The sequence below is a fragment of the Amblyomma maculatum genome, chromosome 11, assembly GCF_055883805.1.
Source record: "Amblyomma maculatum isolate TAMU_Amacu chromosome 11, ASM5588380v1, whole genome shotgun sequence".
Classification (NCBI taxonomy): Eukaryota; Metazoa; Arthropoda; class Arachnida; order Ixodida; family Ixodidae; genus Amblyomma; species Amblyomma maculatum.
The window spans coordinates 50,512,891-50,522,659 of NC_139354.1; positions in this window are offsets into that span (position 1 = coordinate 50,512,891).

The window sequence follows — 9,769 nt, forward strand, 5'->3', positions numbered from 1 at the left end:
CACGGTAGAAAAAACAACACTTTATTCCGACGTTTCGGCCGGGGTCCGGCCTTTGTCAAGGAATGTAGAAAGAAGCTGTCGGTTCCCATTTCTTATATACATGCACAATCGAAGAACACGTGACCAGCTAATATCAACTAATAAACATCAAAATATCAAAAACAAGATTTCACACGCGTGATGTAATGGTGGTGCAAGGTATATAGACAGAATGACACGTGTTGCGCTTAGGTCATGCATCTTAATATGTTGCACAAAGAAAGGAAGATGTATCGCTTAAAAGATTGTTGTCACTATCAGCGCACAAAACAAAATATCACGAGGTTAGGATGGGTGGAATACATGCCACACTTAATTCTGCAATATTCAGGAGGGGGGGGGGGGGATTTATCTACTGAAATATCATTCTCATTGGTAGGCGACAGTAGCAGATAACACGTCAGTAGAATTTAACAGTGAAATATAATTGTGATTTAGCGCGGTACACACACACAAAAAAGTAAACAGTCACTGAAATCGCGGCATGGTGACAAAACTCGATTTTGTGCTCAATGCTATGGGGACAAAGAGAAGAAGTTAAAGAAGTTAATTGTTCGTAACAGTGTTCATTACACAAGGAATCATGTGCAAGGTTATTGGATAAGTTGTAATGATTAGTGCATGTTACGGCAGGAAGCAATATGATCGTGAGAAACTCGCAAACATGAAAAAGATCAGTGCAAGTAAAAGCATGACATCCTGTGAGGGGCTTTGGGCTGTGACCGTAACAGCGCAAGTGAAGAGGCAAACAGTGCAAAATGGAGGCAATGTCGATTAAACATAATATCTTTTGAGACGCTGCCAAAGGTGCTACCATTTAGTTAAAATGCTACGACGAGAGACAAGTTTTAGCATGTTAGCATTTTAACTAAATGGTAGCACCTTTGGCAGCGTCTCAAAAGATATTATGTTTAATCGACATTGCCTCCATTTTGCACTGTTTGCCTCTTCACTTGCGCTGTTACGGTCACAGCCCAAAGCCCCTCACAGGATGTCATGCTTTTACTTGCACTGATCTTTTTCATGTTTGCGAGTTTCTCACGATCATATTGCTTCCTGCCGTAACATGCACTAATCATTACAACTTATCCAATAACCTTGCACATGATTCCTTGTGTAATCAACACTGTTACGAACAATTAACTTCTTTAACTTCTTCTCTTTGTCCCCATAGCATTGAGCACAAAATCGAGTTTTGTCACCATGCCGCGATTTCAGTGACTGTTTACTTTTTTGTGTGTGTGTACCGCGCTAAATCACAGTTATATTTCACTGTTAAATTCTACTGACGTGTTATCTGCTACTGTCGCCTACCAATGAGAATGATATTTCAGTAGATAAATCCCCCCCCCCCTCCTGAATATTGCAGAATTAAGTGTGGCATGTATTCCACCCATCCTAACCTCGTGATATTTTGTTTTGTGCGCTGATAGTGACAACAATCTTTTAAGCGATACATCTTCCTTTCTTTGTGCAACATATTAAGATGCATGACCTAAGCGCAACACGTGTCATTATGTCTATATACCTTGCACCACCATTACATCACGCGTGTGAAATCTTGTTTTTGATATTTTGATGTTTATTAGTTGATATTAGCTGGTCACGTGTTCTTCGATTGTGCATGTATATAAGAAATGGGAACCGACAGCTTCTTTCTACATTCCTTGACAAAGGCCGGACCCCGGCCGAAACGTCGGAATAAAGTGTTGTTTTTTCTACCGTGTGTCAACTACTTTAAGTCTATGCCCTACCGGACCCATTTAAGCTTCAACCCCCTCCCTATATATATATATATATATATATATATATATATATATATATATATATATATATATCCCTTTCCCCACCTGCGTTAACACAGAAAGAGAAAAAAAGCCATCTAAAAGAAAAACTCCCCTTCATGGATCACTGCCTTGTCGTGGCGGAGGGGCTTGCGAAACTCGATGAAGTCGTGAGCTCTGCTGTGTAGGGCCACCCAAGATAGACAGGTCACGGCAGAGAGTTCTCACAAAATGTGATTCACTGGAGAAGGTAATGGCAACCCACTCCAGTATTTCCTGCCAAGAAAACCCTATGGCCAGTCACAATACCATTATCGATATGGCGCCAGAAGATGAGCCCCCCAGGTTGGAAGGCGTCCCACATGTTACTGGGGATGAACAAAGGGCGATTCCTAGTAGCTCAAGGACGAATGAAGCGGCTGGGCTAAAGCCAAAAGGACGCTCAGTTGTGGATGTGTCGGGAAGCGACCGGAAAGTCCGATGTTGCAAGGAGATATATCACATAGCAACATGGAATGTAAGATGTATGACGCAAGGTAAACTGGATATCGTCAAGCGAGAAATGGACAGACTGAACATTGATATCTTGGGTATCAGCGAGCTCAAGTCGACCGGAATGGGAGAATTTAACTCCGGCGACTATTATGTCTTTTATTGTGGGCACGAATCCAAGAGAAGGAATGGGGTCGCTCTCATAGTAAACAGAAGAATGGGCAAAGCAGTGCTAGGGTACAACCCCAAGAACGACCGAATGATTTCACTTCAGATCCAAGGTCACCCTTTCAACATAACAGTTATGCAAGTCTATGCACCGACCACTGCTGCTGAAGAAGCTGACGTTGAGAGATTTTATGCGGACCTACAATGCCTTTTAGACCGCACCCCATCATCAGACGTCGTTTTTCTCATAGGAGACTGGAATGCTAAGGTCGGGAGTGAAGAAATATCCGGAATAATAGGCAAGTTCGGTCTTGGCGAGCCAAATGAAGCTGGGCAGAGGCTAGTACAGTTTTGTCAAGAAAAAACCTCACCATAGCGAATACTCATTTTCAACAGCACAAGAGGAGCCTGTACACATGGACTTCACCGGACGGTCTGTACAGGAATCAGATCGATTATATTCTTTGCCGGCAGAGATGGAGAAGCACTATACAAGCAGTAAAAACAATGCCTGGGGACGATTTTGGCACCAGTCATCCCCTTTTTGTTGCCAAAATTAGGCTTCGATTGCGGAAAATGCAGAAAACTAGAAGGCCTTTCAGGTATGATCTGGATCAAATTCCGCCAAAATATGCTGTGGAAGTGAGGAATTGATTACAAGAATTAGATCTAGAAGACAGAGAGCCCGAAGAGATGTGGACTGGTGTTCGTGATATAATACAAGAAGTTGCTACTAAGGTAGTTCCAAAGCAAAAGAAATGCAAAAAAGCAAACTGGTTATCTGAAGAGGCTTTGCAAATAGCTGAGGAAAGGAGGATGGCAAAAGGTATGGGGGAAAGAGAAAGATACAAGGTTCTCAATTCGAATTTTCAGAAAATAGCAAGGAGAGATAAGAGTGCCTTCCTGAACATACAGTGTCAAGCAGTTGAGGACAACAGACAATTAAGGAACACAAGAGCTCTGTGTAAGACAATCAAAGATATCAAAGGAAGCTTCTGTGCTAAGCTGGGCGTGATTAAGGACAAACGAGGCAAGGACCTCACTGAAGCCTCAGAGATAAAGAAGAGGTGGCAGGAATACACAGAAGAACTGTACAAGAACGACCCGGATGTGCAAACCCAACATAGGACGGTTGTGATTGCTGACCTCGTGCCGGGCATCCTGAAGAGTGAAGTTTAATGGGCCTTAGCCAGCCTTGCTAAGAACAAAGCTAGCGGAATTGATGGTATTCCAGCTGAGTTGCTTCAAAACCTCAACCACGACGCTGTTAACACACTGCATACATTATGTCAAAAGATTTGGACAACCCTGCAGTGGCCACAGGATTGGAGGAGGACAGTTTACATCCCCATTCCAAAGAAAGGCAGTGCCAAAGATTGTTCCAACTGCCGCACGATCGCGCTTATTTCGCATGCTAGCAAGGTGATGTTAAAAATCCTGCAAGGTAGGCTGCAGCAGTATGTGGATCGGGAGCTTCCGGACGTGCAAGCTGGGTTTCGCAAGGGCAGAGGAACTAGAGACCAAATTGCCAACCTTTGCTGGATCATGGAAAAAGCAAGAGAGTTCCAGAAACCCATTTACTTCTGCTTTATTGATTATGCGAAAGCGTTTGACTGCGTAGATCACAGCAGATTGTGGCAAGCTCTCCAAGAGATGGGAGTTCCAATTCACCTCATCTGTCTCCTCAGGAACCTTTATGAAGGGCAAGAGGTCACAGTCAGAACTGGGCATGGTCTTACTGATTGGTTTCCGATTGAGAAAGGGGTGAGGCAAGGCTGCATACTGTCGCCCTGCCTATTTAACCTATATGCAGAGTGCATCATGAGGAAGGCCGGTCTGGACGAGTCTTCAGATGGAGTGAAGATTGCTGGAAAACGTATCAACAACCTTAGATATGCGGATGATGCCACTTTAATGGCAGAAAGTGAAGTGGAACTCAAGAGACTTCTGATGCGCGTACAAGAAGAGAGTGAGAAGTTTGGGCTTAAACTGAACATTAAAAAGACGAAGATCATGGCGTCTTGCCCTATCAAGTCCTGGAGCATCAATGGACAAGAAGTGGAAGCTGTGACAGATTTTCTGTTCTTGGGCGCCAAGATTACCTCGGAAGGAGACTGCAGCCATGAAATTAGGAGACGCCTGCTTCTGGGAAAGAGAGCAATGGTTAGCCTTGACCGCCTATTAAAGAGCAGAGACATTAGTCTGCCAACCAAGATCCGTATAACCCGTGCTATGTATGGTCTTTCCAGTTGTGATGTATGGATGCGAGAGTTGGACTGTGAAAAAGGCTGACCGCCGAAGAATTGACGCGTTTGAATTGTGGTGCTGGCGAAGACTCTTAAGAGTTCCTTGGACTGCCAGAAGATCAAATCAGTCGATATTGTCAACCATAAACGCTGACTGCTCATTGGAGGGTCAAATTCTAAAGTTAAAGCTCAGCTACTTTGGTCATCTGATGAGAAGAGAGGAGTCGCTGGAGAAAGATTTGATGTTGGGAAAGGTTGAGGGTCGCCGGAGAAGGAGTAGGCAGCGAACGCGATGGTTAGATGGCATTCTCGAGGCATTGCAGATGAAGCTATGTGATGTTAAGATCATAGTGAGAGACCGGAAAGCGTGGCGTGACATGGTCCATAGGGTCACGAAGAGTCGGACACCACTGAACGCCTGAACTGAACTGAAAAGAAAAACTACGCGTCCATGTTTTATGCTCAGCAAACTTCTTAAATATGGCAAAATTATCTGACAGCAAATAAGTAGTCGTCTGCGGCCACGTAAGATTACAAACTTTCATGAGTTTGATCTGTGGAATAGAAGCGTGCATATTGTGCTTCAATAGAAGTTAGTAATTGCATTACCTTTCATGAAAATCATTCGCACGCTCTCCAGTCAGGATTACTAAGCGGGCGAGTTGGTTATACATGGTTAATAAAAAAACAGCGCGAAAACACGCACGAAAAAATGGAAACATACACCACAAGCGGTGTGTGCTTCTTTCGTCTGCGTGTTTCGCGCTGTTTTGTTATTATCCAGTCAGGCATTGCCTACGAACTAGATATAATGCCTTCATATTGAAGTATGTATGAAACCTACGAAATATTTTATATTTTTAAATGCTCCTCTTAATAAAATGACAAGAAGTTTTTGGTAGCATAAATTTAATCAATATCTTTTAGAATGGGGGCAAAGGAGCCACCGCATGGTCCCGGCAGCCTTACCCGCATCCTCCGCTATTCATGTGTCTGTTTTCTGCTTCAGGCAATTGTCCACCGCCACGGACCCCCGCGAGTTATTAGCAACCGTGGTCACCAGTTCACCGCCGACTTTGTGGAGCAGTTGCTCCGTTCGTGTGCCTGTCATTTTCACCATTCATCGCATTGCCATCCTCAGACGTAAGGCCTAACTGAATGCACGAACCGTACTATCACGACCGTGCTGTCCATGTAGGTTCATCCCAAACACAAGAACTTGTACAGCGTTCTACCATTTATAACGTACGCTTTTAATACCTCCCGCATAAGACTACTGGCTTCAACCCATTCTTTTGCTTTACGCTCGTTCACCACGATACTCCACGACACCATATACCACTTATTTTGCCCTCTTGAACCACTGAAAAAGGAAGAGGGAGCCTATACCAGCAAAAGCTTTACGTCCCTATTGCAAAAACCAGTTGCACAGGGTCCCAGCGCCCCAGCGCCATACGTGATTATGGTCCCAGTATGACGCTGGAAACGGCGCACTGGGACGCTGCATTCTGGCACGCCCCGCACTGGCGGCAGTTCGCCCGGGGTAAAAAAGGCGTGGGACAAAAATTAAAAAGTAAAAAGTAACGAAACAAGTTAGGTACATTAAAAAACAGAAAAAGTAAACGAAAGATGAAAAAAAAGAGCAACACCAAGCGCGCTTCGATCTCGGTACCAACCTCCTATTCAATCACTAGCTGACAACGCTAACCACTCGACCACGGCGACTTTTTTTTTTATTTCCGAAGTATACATGAACTACAAATGGTCACACTTAATAAAACACTTCAGCTGCCCTTGATCTGACGCGTGTGATGTTGTGTGTTTGTGTTGTCTTGCAAAACTCAGGCAATAAAGAAAAAAAGAAACGAATAAAAAGTCGCCGTGGTCGAGTTTAAAATTGAAGAAATTTTAAACTCTACCGCGGCGACTTTTTATTTTTTTTTTCTTTATTGCCTCAGTTTTGCAAGACAACACAAACACACACAGGACATTGATATAATAAGCCTGCTAGGGGCTGGCTTCATCGTTATAAAATTCCTTTAGATCAATCAAAGGTTCTATGCCTTTGGCAATCACTCAGGATTATCATAGTCAAACATGATCTCGATAAATCAATGGAATCCTCGCGGAAAACAATTCGTGTAGGACGCGCATCAGGAACACAGTGATATCCTGCCATGCGTGAACGCCATATACGATGGAGGCCCCTTAGCATGATCGAATCATGTTGTACCCCTTCCTCATTTTGCGAGGGTAAGTACCGTATTCCGTAAGGATTAATAGGTAAATCTTTCTTCATGGTTCTTTGAAGTACGTCCCATAAATAAACCCCTTTCCAACAGTGAAGAAATACATGATCTATCGTTTCTGGCTGTTTACAAATTAAGCAATGTGCACCCCACGGAAAAAATAACCCTTTTTCTGGCAAAGACACTTTTACTGGCAAAGTTCCTATGTGCAACTTAGAAAAGAAAGATTTAGCCGCTTCCGGCACTTTCATTCTCTTTAGCCTTTTCAGTAAATTCCTGCCAGGGCCTCCCCTGTATATGGCCCTATAGATGGGCTCCGGAAGAACAACGTCGCACAAATCTTTGCACAACTTTTTCTTTTTCACAGTTGATAAATATTCTTTTTAAAATCTTGCAGAAAGAAATCGCAAACTTTGAACATCTTCTCTAAAGTAACCAAAAATACCTCCCGTGTAACTTCGGTTGGCAAAACAAAATCTGGCAGTGCACGTCCAAGCCGAATTTAGCAGACAGTGAACAAAAATGGATCATGAACGTCACGCGGGAACGGAAATGTGCTCACAATCTGCCGCAAAAAAAAAAGATGCCCTAAGCCCATGCCGTCACCCGTGACACTTCTGAACAAATTCGTGCGGCTGCATCTTTCCCATTTGAAGCCCATACAAAAACCGCGAATGTCCTATGCAGCTTCTGCACACTCAATCTTGCACAGTGTAAAACTTGCATCACATACCACAGCCTAGAAATGAAGAAGAGGTTGCACACTGTGGCTCTTGCTAAAATTGATTTGCCGTTTCCCGCATGTCATCTCTGCATGCTCTCCAATATGTCTCGCTATCACAATAGCATTCAAGTGGCACGCCAGGGTACTTTGCCGGAGTCGTCACCCAGGACACGTTTGCAAAATTATCAGGGGCACTTTGCCATCTACCATGCCAGAGTCCCAGGGACTTGGACAAGTTTACCTTACTGCCTGTAACTTCGCTAAAGGTTTTTACAGAATCAACAATTTTGGTTATACCCTCCTGGTTAACCGTAAAAACCGCAACATCATCGGCGTACGCCAGCAGCTTCACTTCCAGGCTTGCAAACGAAAACCAGTAATATTCTCATTGTCCGAGATATTTAAGGAAAGGGTTTCAATGTAAATGCAGAATAAAAGAGGGCTTAGGGGATCGCCTTGCCGCACAGAACGCTGCACCCTAATGGGATCCCCCCGATTTTTATTTACGACTAATCTCGTAGTGCAATTTCGGTACGCCAGGGCCACGCCCTCACGAATAACAAAACCAACATTTATATGGTCCATTACACAAAGTAGAATTTCATGGGCAACACAGTCGAACGCCTTTTTAAGGTCATGTTGCAGGATGACCACACGGCCATTTATGACAAGCACAACATTCTAATACACTTCTTGCTTTGTGTAGATTTGTAACAATGGACCGTCCCTTTATCCCACAAGTTTGCTGTGACCGAACGATTTTCTGGATAACCGACTGCAGCCTTCGAGCTAACACCTTCATATAAATTTTGTAATCAACGTTCGTGAGCGCAATTGGCCGGTAAGATGTTACTTGTAGTAGCCTATCTGCTTCATCAGTTTTGGGTATGAGGACTGTGTGAGATTTGCCATAAGAAGGGGGCAGTTCGTTTACGTCATAAGCTTCGTTAAACACTACAGTCAGGACTGGCGCTTTTTCGAGTTTAAATTCTTTGTAAAATGCCGCACTTAAGCCGTGTGGACCGGGTGATTTTCCCGGGTTTAAATTGTTTATCGCGAGTTCGACCTCTGATTCAGTTATTGGCAGCTCTAATGTTTGTTTCTTTTCTTCATTTAGTCTTGGTAGTGCCCCGAGATACCTGTCCTTAAACGCTCTCACATCAAAGTCGTGCAATGCAAACAGTGTCTGGTAGAATTGGAAGGATGCCCGCTGAATATGCTCATTGTCATCCGATAAGACGCCGACACATTCTATATTTCCGACGTGGTTTCTCTGTGCGTGCGCCTTTTCAATTCCTAGCGCTCGTCTAGACGGCGCCTCCCCTGCAGCTGTCTTCCGCTCTCGCACGTACAAGCGCACCGCGATAACGCTCTTGCTCTATCAGTTCGATTTGTTGTTTAATCTTCCTTATATCTTCTGTCCATTTGCCAGGCGCTGCACATTCATTTTCAAGCATTTTTTCAAGCAGGGACCTTAAGTTGCGTTCAATATGTTTCTCTTCGTGGGCAAGGACACTAGATCTACTAATTGCTATTATGTTAAGCTGTTCCTTAAAAAGCTCCCATTGCTGCCATGTTCTCAGTCACGGATTCAAAGTCGATGATTTGCCCCACAAGGCACGCGTTGCCGAAGAGTTAGCCCCGGTTGTGGTGCCTGGACGACCCATGCAATGCCTGAGTTGCAACGGTACAGGTCATGTACGACGTTAATGCAAGGTACCCGGCTGTTCAAGGTGCAGACGCTATGGCCATCTGGACAGTGAATGCGTCCGCACTTATGCATCGGCTACGGGTCATGGGTCGAGTGACGAGTCTGTGCAACTCCTAATGGACGTGGTGGAGGCAGAAGAAGCGGTGAAAGGTACCGAGGGGTTCGGGAAGACGACAGAGGAGACACCTTCTGTAGTGAGCAAGGACGCCAGCCCGTCTGCCAGCGAAGGGAGGGCACCTGAAGCGGCACTACCTCTCCAGACAGACGGTGGAAAGAATAGTGAAGAAACCAGCTCTACAACTGCAATGCTGATATTTCGCTGAGACGGGAAGTGCAGCAGACTAATACCGGCGGCC